Consider the following 16,169-nt stretch of genomic DNA (forward strand, 5'->3'; position numbering starts at 1 on the left):
TAGTAATTTGTTTCAGTTTTATTTTATTGTCAGGTAGAATTCATTTTCTACATGATTTTATGGTTGGATAGGGTTCATTAGAAATTTTCCCCCAACTACTTCACTTAAAAAAAATCCCACTTCAGCTGCACAGCCGGCGGTTAAGCTAGCCATGGCTTTCCTCTGAGTATTTGTGCTAAGTACCCATTCCCATACAGCATGCGTCACCACAGCCCCAGGTGCTGCTCCTCAGTCTCACTTTAATTTCCAGCTCTGAAGAGCCAGGTACGAAAATGGAGACAGATCTTTCTGGAAGCTCCTGCAATGTGGCCTTTGATAATGGAATGGTGGGGACCGACTGACTCCAAGTCTCCTCTATGTTCTTTACTGACCTTGCAGCCCTGCTCTCCCATAATAAGAACTGTAATTTATTTAGCACCCATCCTGGGCCAGTCACTTAGCTTTGTTACCTATTCTTGCTTCAATCTCTGCCTGTGCCCTTCTTACTAACAGGCCCCTGAAAACAGACCCTTTTCTCAGATTGTGCCTGGACAGACTCCTAAATGCCAGCTGTGGCCTATCAGATAAGACTTCTTTAGCCTTAACAAATAGTCTGTGCTTTAATTTGTCTCCTCATTGACCTCAGCTGTACTTTCAGAATAAGGCCCCTGAATAATTCCCCTTTTATTGTCCGAGCAGGCACTTGGGCTTCATCTCCCAATTCAGCCTGGGGGTCCCTGAGGGCAGGGCCACATCTTCCTCTCAGACTGGGGCTCCCTGAGGAGAGGGCTCTGTGTCTTCTGACAAGGATCACACCAAAGTAGGCAGAAACAGTCTTGTGTCCCTCAAATTTACACAGGCCAGGTTCCCTTGTTATATTTTCTATTTTAAATATATATTTTGTTGATTACACTATTGCAGTTGTTTCATTTTTTCTCCCCTTTTTTCCCCTATGCCCTGTAACTGTCCCCCACCAGTATTCCCCCACCTTACTTCACGTCCATGGGTCACATATATAAGTTCTTTGGCTTCTCCATTTCCCATACTATTCTTAACCTACCCCTGTGTATTTTCTACCTACCATTTATGCTTCCTATTCTCTGTACTATTCCCCCATTCTCCACTGTCACCCTCCCTGTTGATAACCCTCCCTGTTACCTCCATTTCTAGGATTCTGTTCCTATTCTAGTTGTTTGCTTGATTTGTTTTTGTATTTTTAGGTTTGGTTGTTAAGAATTATGAGTTTTTTGTCATTTTACTGTTCATAATTTTGATTGTCTTCTTTTTCTTAGATAAGTTGCTTTAATATTTCATGTAATAATTAAGGGCTTGATAATGATGAACCCCTTTAACTTGACCTTATCTGGGAAGCACTTTATCCGCCCTTCCTTTCCAAATAACAGCTTTGCTGGATAGAGTAATCTTGGATGTATATCCTTGCCTTTTATGACTTTGAGTCCTTCTTTCCAGCCCCTTCTTGCCTACAAGGTTTCTTTGGAGAAATCAGCTGATAGTGTTATGGGAACTCCTTTGTAAGTAACTGTCTCCTGTTCTCTTGCTGCTTTTAAAATTCTCTCCTTATCTTTAATATTGGGTAATGTGATTATGATGTGCCTTGGTGTGTGCTTCCTTGGTTCCAACTTCATCGGGACTCTCTGAACTTCCTGGACTTCCTGGAAGTCTATTACCTTTGCCAGATTGAGAAAGTTCTCCTTCATTATTTTTTCAAATAAGTTTTCGACCTCTTGCTCTTCTTTTCCTTCTGGGATCCCTATAATTCAGATGTTGGAACATTTAAAGTTGTTCTGGAGGCTCCTAATCCTCTCCTCATTTTTTAAAATTCGTGTTTCTTCATTGTGTTCTGGTTGTATGTTTATTTCTTCTTTTTGGTACAAATTGTTTATTTGAATCCTGGTTTTCTTCCTGTCACTCTTGGTTCCTTGTATGTTTTCTTTTATTTCACCTTGCACAGCCTTCACTTCTCCCTCTATTTTGTGATCATACTCAATTTTTTCTGTGAGCATCCTGATTACCAGTGTTTTGAACTCCACATTTGATAGGTTGGCTATCACTTCATTGTTTAGTTGTATTTCTTCTGGAGTTTTGATCTGTTCTTTCATTTGACCCATATTTTTTTGTCCCAGTGTGTTTGTTACAAAGTAGATAGGGTAGCCTTAGGTATTTTCCAGGGTGGGACAACCCACATCTCTGAGTTGCAGTGCTGTATGTAGGGAGGGGTCTGAGAGGGAACAACATCACTTGCTCAGCTCTCAGCCAGCTTTCAGTCACTTCCTCTGCTACCCACAAGCAAAGTGAGCCCTTCTGGTGCTGATTTGTGGGTGGGTGGCTCTGTGCATGTTCTAGGACCCTCCAGATCTCTCCAACCAACTCTCTTGTGAGGCTGGGAGCTTCTCCTGCCACCTCAGGTTTTTTCAGTCAGAGGTTTCAAGGTTTTTTTCTCCCTACACTAGAACCTTGAGTTTTGTGGTCTGTCTCACTCCCCAGTTGTTCCTCCTGCTTTATCCTCAGGCTAACGTAGGATGACCTGCCCCACCAGCCTCTGCCTTGCCACGAGTCCTCTCCACCCAGCTGCCCATCTCTGCCCCCCCACCACAGGGTCTGGATGAATATTTCTTCTTTAACTCCTTAGTTGTTGGGCTTCCATACAGTTAAATTTTCTGTCAGTTTTGGTTATATTTTGTTTTTAAATTTGATTTTGCCCTTCCTTTGGCCATGTGAGGAGGCAAAGTACATCTACCTATGCCTCCATCTTGGCCAGACGTCTCTTTGTTACATTTTCCCACTGTACTCACTGCTTCTCTGTGTAGTAGAGACTTTGGCTGAAATTAATCATCTGCATAACTATGTATTTAATATCTGTCTTCCCTCTTGGACTTTAAGGTTTGGGAGGTCAAGGGCAAGTCTGGACTGTTTATTCTTCTATCCCAGCACCTTCCACAGTGGCTAGCACATAGAAGGTCCACAGTAAGGATGCCTGTACTGAATGACAAGAACAAAGTGCTTCATGAACACATGCTGTCATAATGGACCCAGGAGTCAGAACCTAGATATGTGTTGGGTCTGGGAACTTTTCTTAAAAAACACTGGATAATCTCACATGGTCCTCCCAATAGCTCTATGAGATAAGTATACCAAGGCAAAACAATGTGGGAATTAGGAATCAAGACCACAGGGGTCTGCAGCACACCTGTTCTCCTCACCAGCCTGTGGTCTCAAGCAAGTTTCTTACCTTTTCTGTACTTTAACTATCTCACTTATAAAATAGGGATAACAATGTAGATGTAAAGCACTTACAGTGGTACCTGGTTTGTAAGAGACCCTCAGTTAGTGTTAGCTGCTATTACTGCTATTAGCATCACCTTTGTGCAGATGAGGAAACTGAAGCTTTAAGAGGCTAATTTACTTGATCAAGGTCCCAGAGCTCATCAACAATCAAGCAGGGCCATGAATCCTGGATCTGGACTCCTAGTCTTAAACTCAATAAACACCACACTTCTGTCTATCCTATCATAGGACAATCGGACACTGCTGATTAAGAAACATCAGAGAGGTCTTAGGAGGAAAGGAGCCAGGTAAGGTGCTGCAGTGTCACTAAGGAAATGACAAGGGGCTTCCTCCTCCAGAGATGACAGGTCCTATGTCCCATTTGCCCATTTTCTTCTTGCTTTGGGATGCCTTTTCTGTCAGTCCTTCCGTGGCATAGCCATGACCAACTTACATGGCCAGCTGGTGTAGGCCAGGTGCCAGGAACTCTGGCCTGTTTACTGCTCTATCCCTCAGTGCCACCAGTTTCAGCTTCAACCATTTTCTCTTCACAGGGAAATTCTGGTGCCTTCTCACTGGCCTCAGTGAGACTTTAACAAGAGAAGTAGCTGAAAATACCCAGCCCAGAGAGAGAGCCTGGCTCTCCACAGACCCTCCTACAAAGTGGCCTTCCCCCCTGTTTCCCCCACTCCTGTCATCCTAAGTTCGTCAGCAGCCATGACACCTTTGATGCCACTGTAATTTGCTTGTTACCTAATATGAATCTTCACTGGGTGGCAAGTCTCACTTACTGGAGAGGCTCCAAATTAATAATCTATTATTTCTGCCATCCACAGTGCCTCTCTACAAAGATAGCATTGAGTAAAAAAGAAAAGAAAAGAAAAGCTACATACAATGGAAAAGAGAGGAAAGGAATATCCTTGGGAGCATGCAGAGACTGAGAACTGATGTCTTCAGTGGCTCAGAGAGCAAGACAGAGCCCTTTAAGATGTCTCAGAAGACTCTGGCTTCCTGAAGGGCCAAGGTCATCAGCACAAAAAAAGACAGGAAGGGAAATATTTCCAGAGCCTGAGCAGCTCCTGGGGGCTCACAGTATCAGGCAGAGTCTCCAACTCCCAGAGGTAGAAACCCTACCTAGATACTGAGGTGGGGCTGAGAGGAAGACAGGAAGAGAAGGGAGGATGCACAGCCCTGCCCTCAGGGAACCCCAATCTGAGGGAGACACACCATGCCCTCAGGGAGTCCCCAATGTGATGAGATGATAAAACCTCTGCTCTCAAGAAACTCCAAGTCTAAAGAAAAAATCCACATGATAGAACACAAAACGAGTCTCAACAAATTCAGGAAAATCGAAATCATACCAAGCATTTTCTCTGACCACAAGGGACTGAAATTGGAAACCAACCCCAAAGGAAAAAACCCAACACACCCCAAATCATGGAGACTGAATGCTATGCTATTAAACAATGAATAGATCAAGATTAAAATTAGGGAAGAAATCAAAAAGTTTCTGGAAACAAATGAAAATGAACTCACAACAACCCAAAACTTATGGAACACAGTGAAGGCAGTCCTGAGAGGGAAGTTCATAGCAATACAGACTTACCTAAAGAAGATAGAAATATTCCAAACAAACGACCTAACCTTACACCTGCAAGAACTCGAGGAAGAACAACAAAGACAGCCCAGAGCAAGTAGAAGGAAGGAAATAACCAAGATCAGAGCAGAATTAACTGACATAGAGACTAAAAGCACAATTCCTATAATGAATCCAGGAGCTGGTTTTGTGAAAAGATAAACAAAATAGAGAAGCCTTTAAGTAGGCTCATCAAGAAAAGAAGAGAGAGGACCCAAATAAACACAATCAGAAATGAAAGAGGAGAGATTACAACTGATATCACAAAAATAGAAGGGATTGTAAGAAATTACTATGAAGAACTGTATGCCAAGAAATTTGAAAACCTAGGTGAAATGGACAAATTTCTAGAAAAATATAATATCTAGAAATAAAATTTAAAACTCAAAACTCTTCCAAAACTCAATGAAAAAGAAACAGAAAATCTGAACAGGCCAATAACAGCAGATGAAATTGAAGCAGTGATCAAAAAACTCCCATCACACAAAAGCCCTGGACCCAATGGTTTCACAGGAGAATTCTACAAAGCTTTTAAGGAAGAGCTAACCCCTATTCTTCACATACTATTCCAAAAAATTCAAAATCATGGAATACTCCCAAACTCTTTTTATGAAGCCAGCATCATCCTAATTCCAAAACCAGATAGAAACACAATAAAGAAAGAAAACTTCAGGCCAATATTGCTGGTGAACATAGATGCTAAAATCCTCAATAAAATATTGGCAAATCGCATCCAACAATATATCAAAAAGATCATACACCATGACCAAGTGGGATTCATCCCAGGGATGCAAGGATGGTTCAATATTCACAAATCAGTAAATGTAATACATCACATAAACAAAAGCAAAGACAAAAGCCACATGATCATATCAATAGACATGGAAAAAGCTTTTGATAAGGTACAACACCCATTTATGATAAAGGCACTCAGAAAAATGGGAATAGAGGGAGCATGTCTCAATATATTAAAGACCATATATGAGAGACCTACAGCCAACGTCATACTCAATGGGCAAAAACAAATCTTTTCCACTACGATCAGGAACAAGACAAGGTTGACCACTTTCACCACTTCTATTCAATATAGTATTGGAAGTTTTAGCCTCAGCGATTAGGCAAGAAAAGGAAATAAAAGGCATCCAAGTCAGAAAGGAGAAAACAAAATTGTCATTGTTCGCAGATGACATGATAGTGTACCTGGAAAATCCTATAGCCTCTACCCAAAAACTGCTCGAACTAATAAACGAATTTGGCAAAACAGCGGGTTACAAAGTCAATATCCAGAAATCAAAGGGACTTTTGGTATACCAACATTGAAATAGCAGAAGCAGAAATGAAGAAAAAATCCCATTCGATGGGATTTCTTTATCAAAGAAGACACAAACAAATGGAAACATATACTGTGTTCATGGATTGGAAGAATTAACATCATCAAAATGTCCATACTACCCGAATCAATTTACAGATTCAATGCAATACCTATTAGAGTACCAATAGCATATTTCACAGACATAGAACAAACACTTCAAAAATTTATGTGGAACCATAAAAGACCCCAAATAGCAGCTGCAGTGTTAAGAAAGAAGAACAAAGTAGGAGGGATCACAATACCTGATATCAAACTGTATTACAAGGCCACTGTAATCAAAATAGCCTGGTACTGGCATAAAAACAGGCACATAGACCAATGGAATAGAACAGAGAGCCCAGAAATAAACCCAACTCTCTGCTTGACAAAGGAGGCAGTAACATAAAATGGAGTAAAGATAGCCTCTTCAACAAATGGAGTTGGGAGAACTGGACAGCTATGTGCAAAAAAATGAAACTCGAGCACCAACTTACACCATACACCAAAATAAATTCAAGGTGGATAAAAGACTTAAATATAAGCCGTGAAACCATTAAAGCCCTAGAGGAGAGCATTGGTAGGAAAATCTCAGATATTCCACGCAGCAATAATTTTACTGATATGTCCCCTAGAGCAAGGGACATAAAGAAAAGAATAAACAAATGGGATCTCATCAAAATTAAAAGCTTCTGCATGGCTAAGGAAAACAGTATGAAGATAAAAAGAGAAGCAACAGTTTGGGAAAACATATTTGCCAATGATACCTCAGACAAAGGTTTAATCTCCAAAATATACCAAGAACTTACACGACTCCACTCTAACAAGACAGGCAACCCAATTTTAAAAAATGGGCAAAGGACTTGAACAGACACTTCTCCAAGGAGGACATACAGAGGATCCAGAGACACATGAAAAGATGCTCAATATCACTAGCTATCAGAGAGGTGCAAATTAAAACCACAATGAGATACCACTTTACACCAGTCAGAATGGCCATCATAAACAAAGCAACAAACAACAAGTGCTGGAGAGGTTGTGGAGAAAAGGGGACCCTAGTTCACTGTTGGTGGAATTGCAGACTGGTACAACCACTATGGAAAACAGTATGGAATTTCCTAAGAAAACTAAAAATGAACATGCCTTTTGACCCAGAAATTTCACTGTTAGGAGTATATCCTAAGAACCCTGAAACACCAGTCCAAAAGAACCTATGCACCTCAATGTTCATAGCAGCACAATTTACAATAGCCAAGAGTTGGAAGCAACCTAGATGCCCATCGGTCGATGACTGGATCAAAAAACTATGGTACATTTACACAACGGAATTCTATGCTGCAGAAAGGAAGAAGGAGCTCCTACCCTTTGCAACATCATGGATGGAACTGGAAAGCATTATGCTGAGTGAAATAAGTCAGGCAGTGAAAGACAAATACCATATGATCTCACCTTTAACGGGAATCTAAACAACAAAACAAACAAGCAAGCAAAATATGACCGAAGACACTGAAATACAGAACAGGCTGACAGGGACCAGAGGGGAGAGTGGAGAGAATCACAGGGGAAAAGGGGAAGGATTCACATGAATAAGTATAAAGGACACATGGACAATAACTAAGGTGGAGGGTAAAAATGGGAGGGAGGTGGGGAGCACTGGGGGGATGGGCAGGGCTGGGAATATAAGACAGAAAACTGTACTTGAACAAGAATTAAATAAATAAATAAAATTTTTAAAAAGAACAGAAAAAATCCCTTCTCCCACACTCTGAAAACTCACATTTTTCTGTGAGCAACTGAATGGACATTTCTATTAATCTTATATAGAAAATAAAAAACAAGGGTGAAATGATATAACAGACATCTAGATGGCTCCTCCTAATGTTGGTGGGTTGGGGGCGAGAACCTTAATGGCTCATTTGTAAATATTACACATTTACATAGTGTAAAATGATTCTATGCTTTCCAGCAGATTGCAACACATTTTTTTGTTGTTGTTCTCACTCCCCAAGGTCTAAAATGTAAGTAAAGGAATAAACAAAATAGAAACAATGACTAGCTCTAAGAAAATTAAAAATAGTCTAAGAAATAAACTGTTGTTATACATGGAGCTCTTTTCTAAATCGTGTTATATAATCATAAATATTAATGCAAATATCAAATACCTATTTTTAAGCAAAACTTCTGATAAAACTCCACTGGGAGACTGGTTGGAAGTGTGATTTGCTGTTGTGGAGCGATAGGAGGAGGATTATCAGAAAGCTAAATCTCACACTCTACTGTGAGAAGTCAACGGACAATGTCTCAAAGGGAAGCAGTACAGATAAAGCCAATAAGAGAAAAATAAACTTGTGAAGAAAGAGCTAAACGGTCGAAGGGCTGCCTCTGAGGAGAGAGGTTCTGAACAGGAAGATTGCAGCTGGACACTGTTCTTTTATATTATAAACCTATTTGACTTAAATTTATATCAAACTTGGATAAAAATAAAAATTAATATACTTGCAAATAAAAGGAGGATGCTGTCAAATCTTTGTTGTCTGGAGGACAACAGGCACCAGATTGTTAATCCAGTTGGTGGAGAAAATATCACAGTAGCATCAGAGGATGGAGAGCACCTGGGAGCTGTTGCCACACACAGCTCAGTCACAGGTGCTGAGAATCCTGCAGCCCACCCTGCCACAAGGGGATGAGCCGGTGACCACGGGTACCAACTCCAGACCAGAAATATCAGCTGCACATGTTCTCAAAGTGAACAGTCCACTGGGTTGAGTCTGAACTCCTGCCTTTTCAGGCCTTTAATATCATCGAGAATAAAATTACTTTTTTTAGCCCTTTACAGTTTATAAAGCCCTTTCATATTTTTATGGGGAATTTCAGCTTTGAGCCTGCCAGTCCAATAATACTCTTCTCCTTTTATAGCCGAAACACAGGGTTTGTAGAATAAAGCAGTTTACTTAAGATTGCATCATCACAGGGGGTGCAGGTGGGCATGTCCACAGTCCTCCACTCTGAATACACATAGGGATCACCTGGATAGCTTAAAAATACCCATGCCCAGGCCCTACCCCACTGAATTAGAATTTGGGGGGCAGAACAAAGTTTCCCCAGGTGACTCTGATGCCCTACACCAAGGTCGAGTATGGACCTCCTTACCTGATCCAACTGAATGTCCTGCTACATAGCATATATACTTCTCTGGCCATCAGGTAAGCCAGGCCATGACAGGAACAAGGACCACTAAAAAATCAGTGGCTTCATGTGACAAAGGTTTATTTGTCCCTCACACAGTCCAGGTTGGGTCCAGACAACTCTCTCCAGGGCAGTTGTTCTTCATAGAATACTCAGTGTTCTTGGCTTCTTCATTCTGGTGGCTCCTTCCCAACTCAGGCTCCCTGGTTGCCATGGCAGTAGAATACAGGACTGAAGGCATTTTCTCCATTCATTAAGTGCTTCACTCTGTAAGTGGCACATGTCGCTTTCACTTGCAACCAACTGCCTGGATTGAGTTCTGTGACCTCCGCATAATAGCAAGTTGGGGTGGGAGTGTGCCTTAAATAGAGGAACACTCAATATGGGTAGGCACAAGTGACATCTATCACATCTTCATGGCACCCTGGAGGTGCTTTCTGCTCCTGCATGGCCACTCCTGTCCATTTCCTTCTCTCTGTCCTTACTATTCTGTGAGGCCTGGATGGAACCCCATCTCCTCCCTGAAGCCCCCCTTAGCCACTACTTTTACCAGGATCCCTTTGGCCTAGCCAACAACAATTCTCATCGTCTGTAGGATATATTTTGGCACTTAGAATTCATTAGCATTTCAGAGTTTTTATATTTCTTCTGTTGCAAATAATTTAATCTCCTGAACTTTGGGCAAAGTCATGAGAGGTACCACTGTTCTCACCAACAGGGAAGAGTCTAGCAGGGAATCGGGAGGATGGGAGCCTAGGGAGGAGGCCCGAGACTTCTGGGCCTTTGTGCATTGCAGGGAGGGGGGCCAGAGGTGCACATAAACCCTGGGACTTGGAAAGACTGCAAAAGTCTCTCATCCTGGGAAGCTTAGGCTGAAAAAGTGAACAACCGTTAAGAGTTGGGCATCTTGGCAGGAGAGGACCAACTTAGAACTGCTGATTATCTTAATGAGAAAATAAGAAGCATTGACAAAGGCTACAAGCTGCCTGGGAAGACCACCAATGAGCATGGGACTTTGAATAACAATAAGAAAAAGAAAAAGGACATGTACAAACATTGAAGGTGAAGCACATTACTCCCTCTCATCTCCCATTGCATCTAAGCAGACAGGGCCCTAGCAATGACATGCTATTGTCACTTTCTGCTGACATAGCATTTATTTTTTTTATTTTACAAACTTAACATTTTCTATGTATTAGGTGCTACTGCATGTGCTTTATAAATACTAATTTAATCTTATTCCAACCCTATATGAGTGGTTGGTCTCCCTTATACCCCTTTGTACATAAAACCAAGGTTAATAAACTTTCTCAAGGTTGTGCATAGTGAAGGGCAGAGCCATTAACTCTTTCACAAGAGGGACATGTCTTTATGTGCCCAGCAACTAACAACTAATGCACAGAGGAGTCATTCAAGTGCTTTACAGATGAATGAATGCTGTCTTCTTTCCTTCTGAAATCAGACCGCCTGGGTTCAAGTCCAATTCTACCACTTACTAAATATGAAACTGGGCAAGTTATTCACCTCTCTGTACCTCTGTTTTCTCATCTGTAAAGTAGGACTAACATCAGGCCTCACAGGTTCTTTGTTGTAAGAATTACAACAATGCCTGGTACAGAGGAAACACTCAGTGAATAGTTAGTATTATTATATACTGTAGCTTAGTTCATATGCTATAGCTTAGTTCATCAAACTATAAGCTTCTGTAAATCCATATTAACGATTTCTTTTCATTTCGACACTGCCTAGAATGTGCTAGACATATAGTTCTAAATACTATCCTAGAATAGGGGATTGTCTTAGTTATCTATTGTTATATAACAAAACTTAGCAGTTTAAAACAATACACATTTATTTCTCCACAGTTTCTGAAGGTCAATAATACAAGCATATTTAACGAGGTCTTCTGCTTTGTGACCTATCACAAATATTTATAACTGAGATGTTTGGCCAGGGCTGTGGTCTCAGTTCAAGGCTCAACTGGAGAAGAATCTGCTCCCAAGTTCACTCTATGATTATTAAGATAATTTAGTCCTTCCATGGTTGTTGACTGAGGGCCTCAGTTTCTTGCTGCTCACTGGTTGGTTGTAGCCCTCAGCTTCTTGTCAATTGGACCTCTTTGGCTCACTTCATCAGAGCAAGGTTAGGAGAAGAGGATCCCAGGGGAGAGAGAGAGAGAGATTGATCAAGATGGAAGTCGCAGTCTTTTGTAAACTAATCATAGGAGCAACAATCCACCACTTTTACCATGTTTTATTGGTTACAAGTGATCACTAGGTCCAGTTCACACTCAAAGGGAGCAGATTACACAAGGGCATAAACACTAGGAGTCAAGGGTCAGGGGCCCCATGTCAGAAGCTGCCAACCACAGGGCTCAAGCACACAGTATTTGTTGACTGAACTCAAGGCTCAGCTCTGTCTTGGATCAAAAGTGCACAGGGTAGGGAGGCTGACATTTAGGGATCTGACTAGCTCCAGGGCAAGCCTCTCTAAACCCTCTTGGGGCTTTGGTATCCACTCCTATAAAATGAACAGCCTAGAATAAGAGACATCTTGCAGACCTATCTCTAGAGTTCTGGGTCCTTTGAATTGAACAGATCTTCATTCAACCGAGCTGATGAAGTTAGATTTCTCTGCACTCTTGGAAATCTGCCAGGTACAAGGTTATGTGAGTCCCTTCCAGGCTCCCAGACTGACTGAGGTGAAGGGTGGATTACTGCCTCCTTCCCACCAACCATTCTTCCTGTCCCACCAGCCTTGGTGGAAGGAGGAAGTGGGTGGCCTGAGTCCCCAGGAAAGAAAAGGTCTCAGGCATTTCTATTTGCCTTCTCTGCCTCCTTGTCCCAAATTACTCTAGAGACTAACTCACAGCCCAGCACAAGCAGCCAAGCAGGCTGGTATCAACCCCTTGGTGAGATGAAATACCCTTTCAAGGTTCACAATTCAGAGCAGCAAGTTCTGCACAGAGTGTGTGATCAGAATAAATATGTGTCCTTGAGACTGAATATGGCTCTGCAGCATGGTGGCCTCCCATGCTTCCCTCAGAATCCTTCTTATTGATTGTCCCACCATCCTTTCTTTCTTCTGACACCTTACAGATGGCCCACCCAACAGGACCCCCTTTAAACAACACCTTCTTTTCCCCACAGAAAGAGTGGTACATGAGCACCAGAAGCCCAGGAAACCTGATGGGGGAATGGGAGTTTGGAGAACCTAGTGTCAGCCCTGGCTGTGTCCCTAATCCGTGGTGTGGCTCTGAGTGAGTCCTTTTCCCCGCTGAGCCTCAGCTTCCTCATTTATCCAATGAAGAAGTTGGATTAAATGATTCCTAAATTCTGTTACAATTCCAAAATCTCATGGTTCTTATTTCCACAAACTGAGCAGGGAAATTAGGGGCTACTAGGTAAGAAGGATGTTTGGTTATAAGTACCAGAACCCCCAATAAAATGTGGCTTCTGCACATTTATTAACATAGAGGTAGGACATGTCAGGATCAGGGCTGTGCTTCAGCAATGTCACTTTACCATCTTCTTTCATTGCCAACCCCAATGAGAGATGTCCCTCCTCAGGGGCTCAAGACAACCAGAGTAATCTACATCACATCTTCCTGTTTGATAGAGTCAAATATGGGAGATGGGGGTGGGGGTGGCTCTCTGTGATGCTGCTGCCTTACCAGGCAGGAAAGCATTTTCCAAAGACTCTCCCTCAGTCTTACATGGGTTAAATTGTGCCTCCACCCTCTAAAAATGCTGGAACACCTCTAAATATGACCCTATTTGGAAATAGGGTCATTGCAGTATAATGAGTTAAGATGAGATCAGCCAGAAGAAGGTAGACCCCTAATCCAATACGACTAGTGTCCTTATAAGGAGGAAAGACACAGAGGAGAGATAGCTGGATGAAAACAAAGACATAGAGGGAGAATGCCATGTGCCGAAGGAGGCAGAGATTGGAGCTAAGAAGCTGTGAACCAGGGAGTGCCCAAGATTTTCAGTGACAACAGAAGCTGAGGGGAAAGCACGGAAAAGATTTTCCCTAAAGACGGTCAATAATACAAGCATAGACCCTAGATGGTCTATGACCACCCATTGACCATAGATGGTCAATAATACAAGCATAGAGAGAGCATGACCCTGTCAACACTTTGCTTTCAGACTTCTGGCCTTCAAAACTGTGAGAGAACAAACGTCTACTGATTTAAGCCACCCATTTCATGGTAGCTTGTTATGGCAGCTGAGCTGACTAATACACATGCCTCATTGGCCAGAACCAATTAATGAGTAAATTACCCATTGGTAAAATGGGGTTCACATTGCATGATCAGCCATAGTTCATCATGTGAGGCTGAGCTCATTACTTCCAGGACAAACTCAAGTTTTTACAGACTACAAGAAGAGGAGGTGATTATTAGACCATAGAGTCTAATTTGCATGTTTGGAATATGAGATAAATAAGGCCCAGATAGGGGGAGCACCTTGCTCCAGTTTCTTCTACCTGCTGTGATGGTGCGTTTCTTCTTTTCAGGTATGGTATGTCTGAGTTTTTTTGCCCACACTTAGACAATGCAATATGATTCTGAATTAAGCAAATTGCCAAGTAATGGTTGACATGAGGCAAAGTAAGAAAAGAAGTCTCCCTTGTCACCTGATCCCGGCTGTTGTCAGCCAATGGGAGACACAGGCAGGAAAGAGGAGGGCAAGAGAAAGGGGCAAGACAGGAGTTTCTTCCCTCCCTCTCTGTCTCAGGGGCCAGGGCAGCAGCAGTTACTCCAGCTGAGCTCTGATTCCCATGAGACACACCCTCATTCAGCTCCACTCTGCACTGGAAGACTCCAGTGGGATCTCATGCTGCCTCCTGCCTTTGCCCTGCCAGCCTGGAGTGGTAGCTTCTTCCTGCTATTTCTAGTTTCCAGGTCAGATGACCCCTTCCATCACCTGTTAACCAATTCCATGAATTAAGTCACTTCGATTTTATTGGAGTTCCATGAGAGCTACTCAATCTCGCCCTTGGGCTGCTGGTCCTAGTATGGTCAACCAGCCAGGTGCTGCAGTCCAAGGAGATCAGTGGACATCTGTCCAGCCCCTGGATGGGCTTATGAGGATACCACTTCACAGATTTGCCTCCAGCCATGGTGGTTTCCTGTGCAGGAACTGAGAAACCTGTTGGTGCTTTACCTGGAGGCACAGCTAACTGACTTGATCTTCAACCCAGACCAAGCCATAATTTCAGAAATAGAGTGGATAAACCAGGTCTTTTTGACAGTGAACATAGTAAATTCTGAGAACTTAGTCAAAATCACTAGTCTTTGGACAGTACCATGTACAATTTGGACAATTGGGTGGAGAACATGCTTCTGAACCAGGGAACATGGTACCTGAGATGAAACTTGAGGAGTTCTCGAAAGCCTGTGCCTCAGGTTCCCAGACTCCCCAGACTCTGGTTGCATAGTATTGTCAGAAGCACTACAAGAACAGATTTGCTTCTGCTACTTAAGTTGAAAAGAAGCAGGTATCCTTAAATCTCAGCATTTTTTCTCCCTTTTACTTAATGGATAACAGTTTGATTACTTTGACATAAATATGGGTGCTATTGTAATAAAGAAGTGCATTTCCTTTTTGCAAAAAAAAAATCACTTTGATTGCAAATACCTTAAGTGATTTTGGTTTTCCTGGTTCCCAACACACGTGGACCTTCCCTGTGTAACAGCTCGCTGCACTTCCCCATTCATCCTGAACTTTGCGGGCTATTTTACTGATGTCTATCCCCTCTGATTGGAGTGTTTCATGAGAGCAGGGACCATGTCTGCTAGCTGGTTATTGTCCCCCATTGTATCCCTGAACCAGTAGGTATCCAATTAACACATGAATGAGTGAATGAATAAATGAATGAGTAAACTACTTTTTCTTTCTTAGTCTTTCAAACTTCCTCTCTCCAAGAAAACAATTCTTGTTGCATGGCCCTTATGCCATAGGGCTCCCTTCTGCTTTACTAAGTATGAAAATATGGAGTAGACCATCCAGAGACCACTGTCCACCTAGGCTTTCCATTTTCATGGTACATCTCCTGGGTAGGGGGCTCATCAGGCTTGTTGACCAGAGGAGACTGAAGAGTTACAAGACACAGGGACCCACACAAAGCCAGGTGATGGAATTCTAGCTGGGGCTTTGGTGTGGTTCCTCCAGGGAGCTTCCCCCTAGTGTCATAAGATATGGATCTAGACAAAGCTTCATAAGCAGAAAGGCCCTTGAGCTGTTCTCCCTCTCCTGGTGGTCTGAGCCCTTGGTTGTCTGAATCCCTGGATGCTGCCTCAAGCCCAGCTTTGCTGGCATAGAGAAAGGAAGAAACCTGGCTTTGCTTCAGGTTGTGGGCTGGAATAGGAGGGTCATGCCTGGTTTGGCAGCCTCATGTAGGAAGAGGTGGAATGCCAGGTGGAGGGAGGGAAACACAGGCACTGATGCAGGACCACAGCTGTGGTCTGAAATGCTGCTTTCCCTTCTTCCTTCCTACGCTCACACATCACGTTTCAATAACCTCCAAGGATCTGCACAGCATTGGGAGACGGGCTATAGGGATGTAGAGCATCCAGTCATTGCTTCCCAGACCAATATGCTGATTGGAAATAAATGTGAAGGCAATCCTCAGCAGCATATTTCTCTTCTTATATGCAACAGAATCTGTTTCTAGAGCCAGGCTAGGAGCCAGAGGGCAAGAGAGGACGGCAGTGAGACACTTAGG

This window comes from Sturnira hondurensis, unplaced genomic scaffold (assembly GCF_014824575.4).
Source record: "Sturnira hondurensis isolate 20B ecotype Veracruz unplaced genomic scaffold, ASM1482457v3 Scaffold0000880, whole genome shotgun sequence".
NCBI lineage: Eukaryota > Metazoa > Chordata > Mammalia > Chiroptera > Phyllostomidae > Sturnira > Sturnira hondurensis.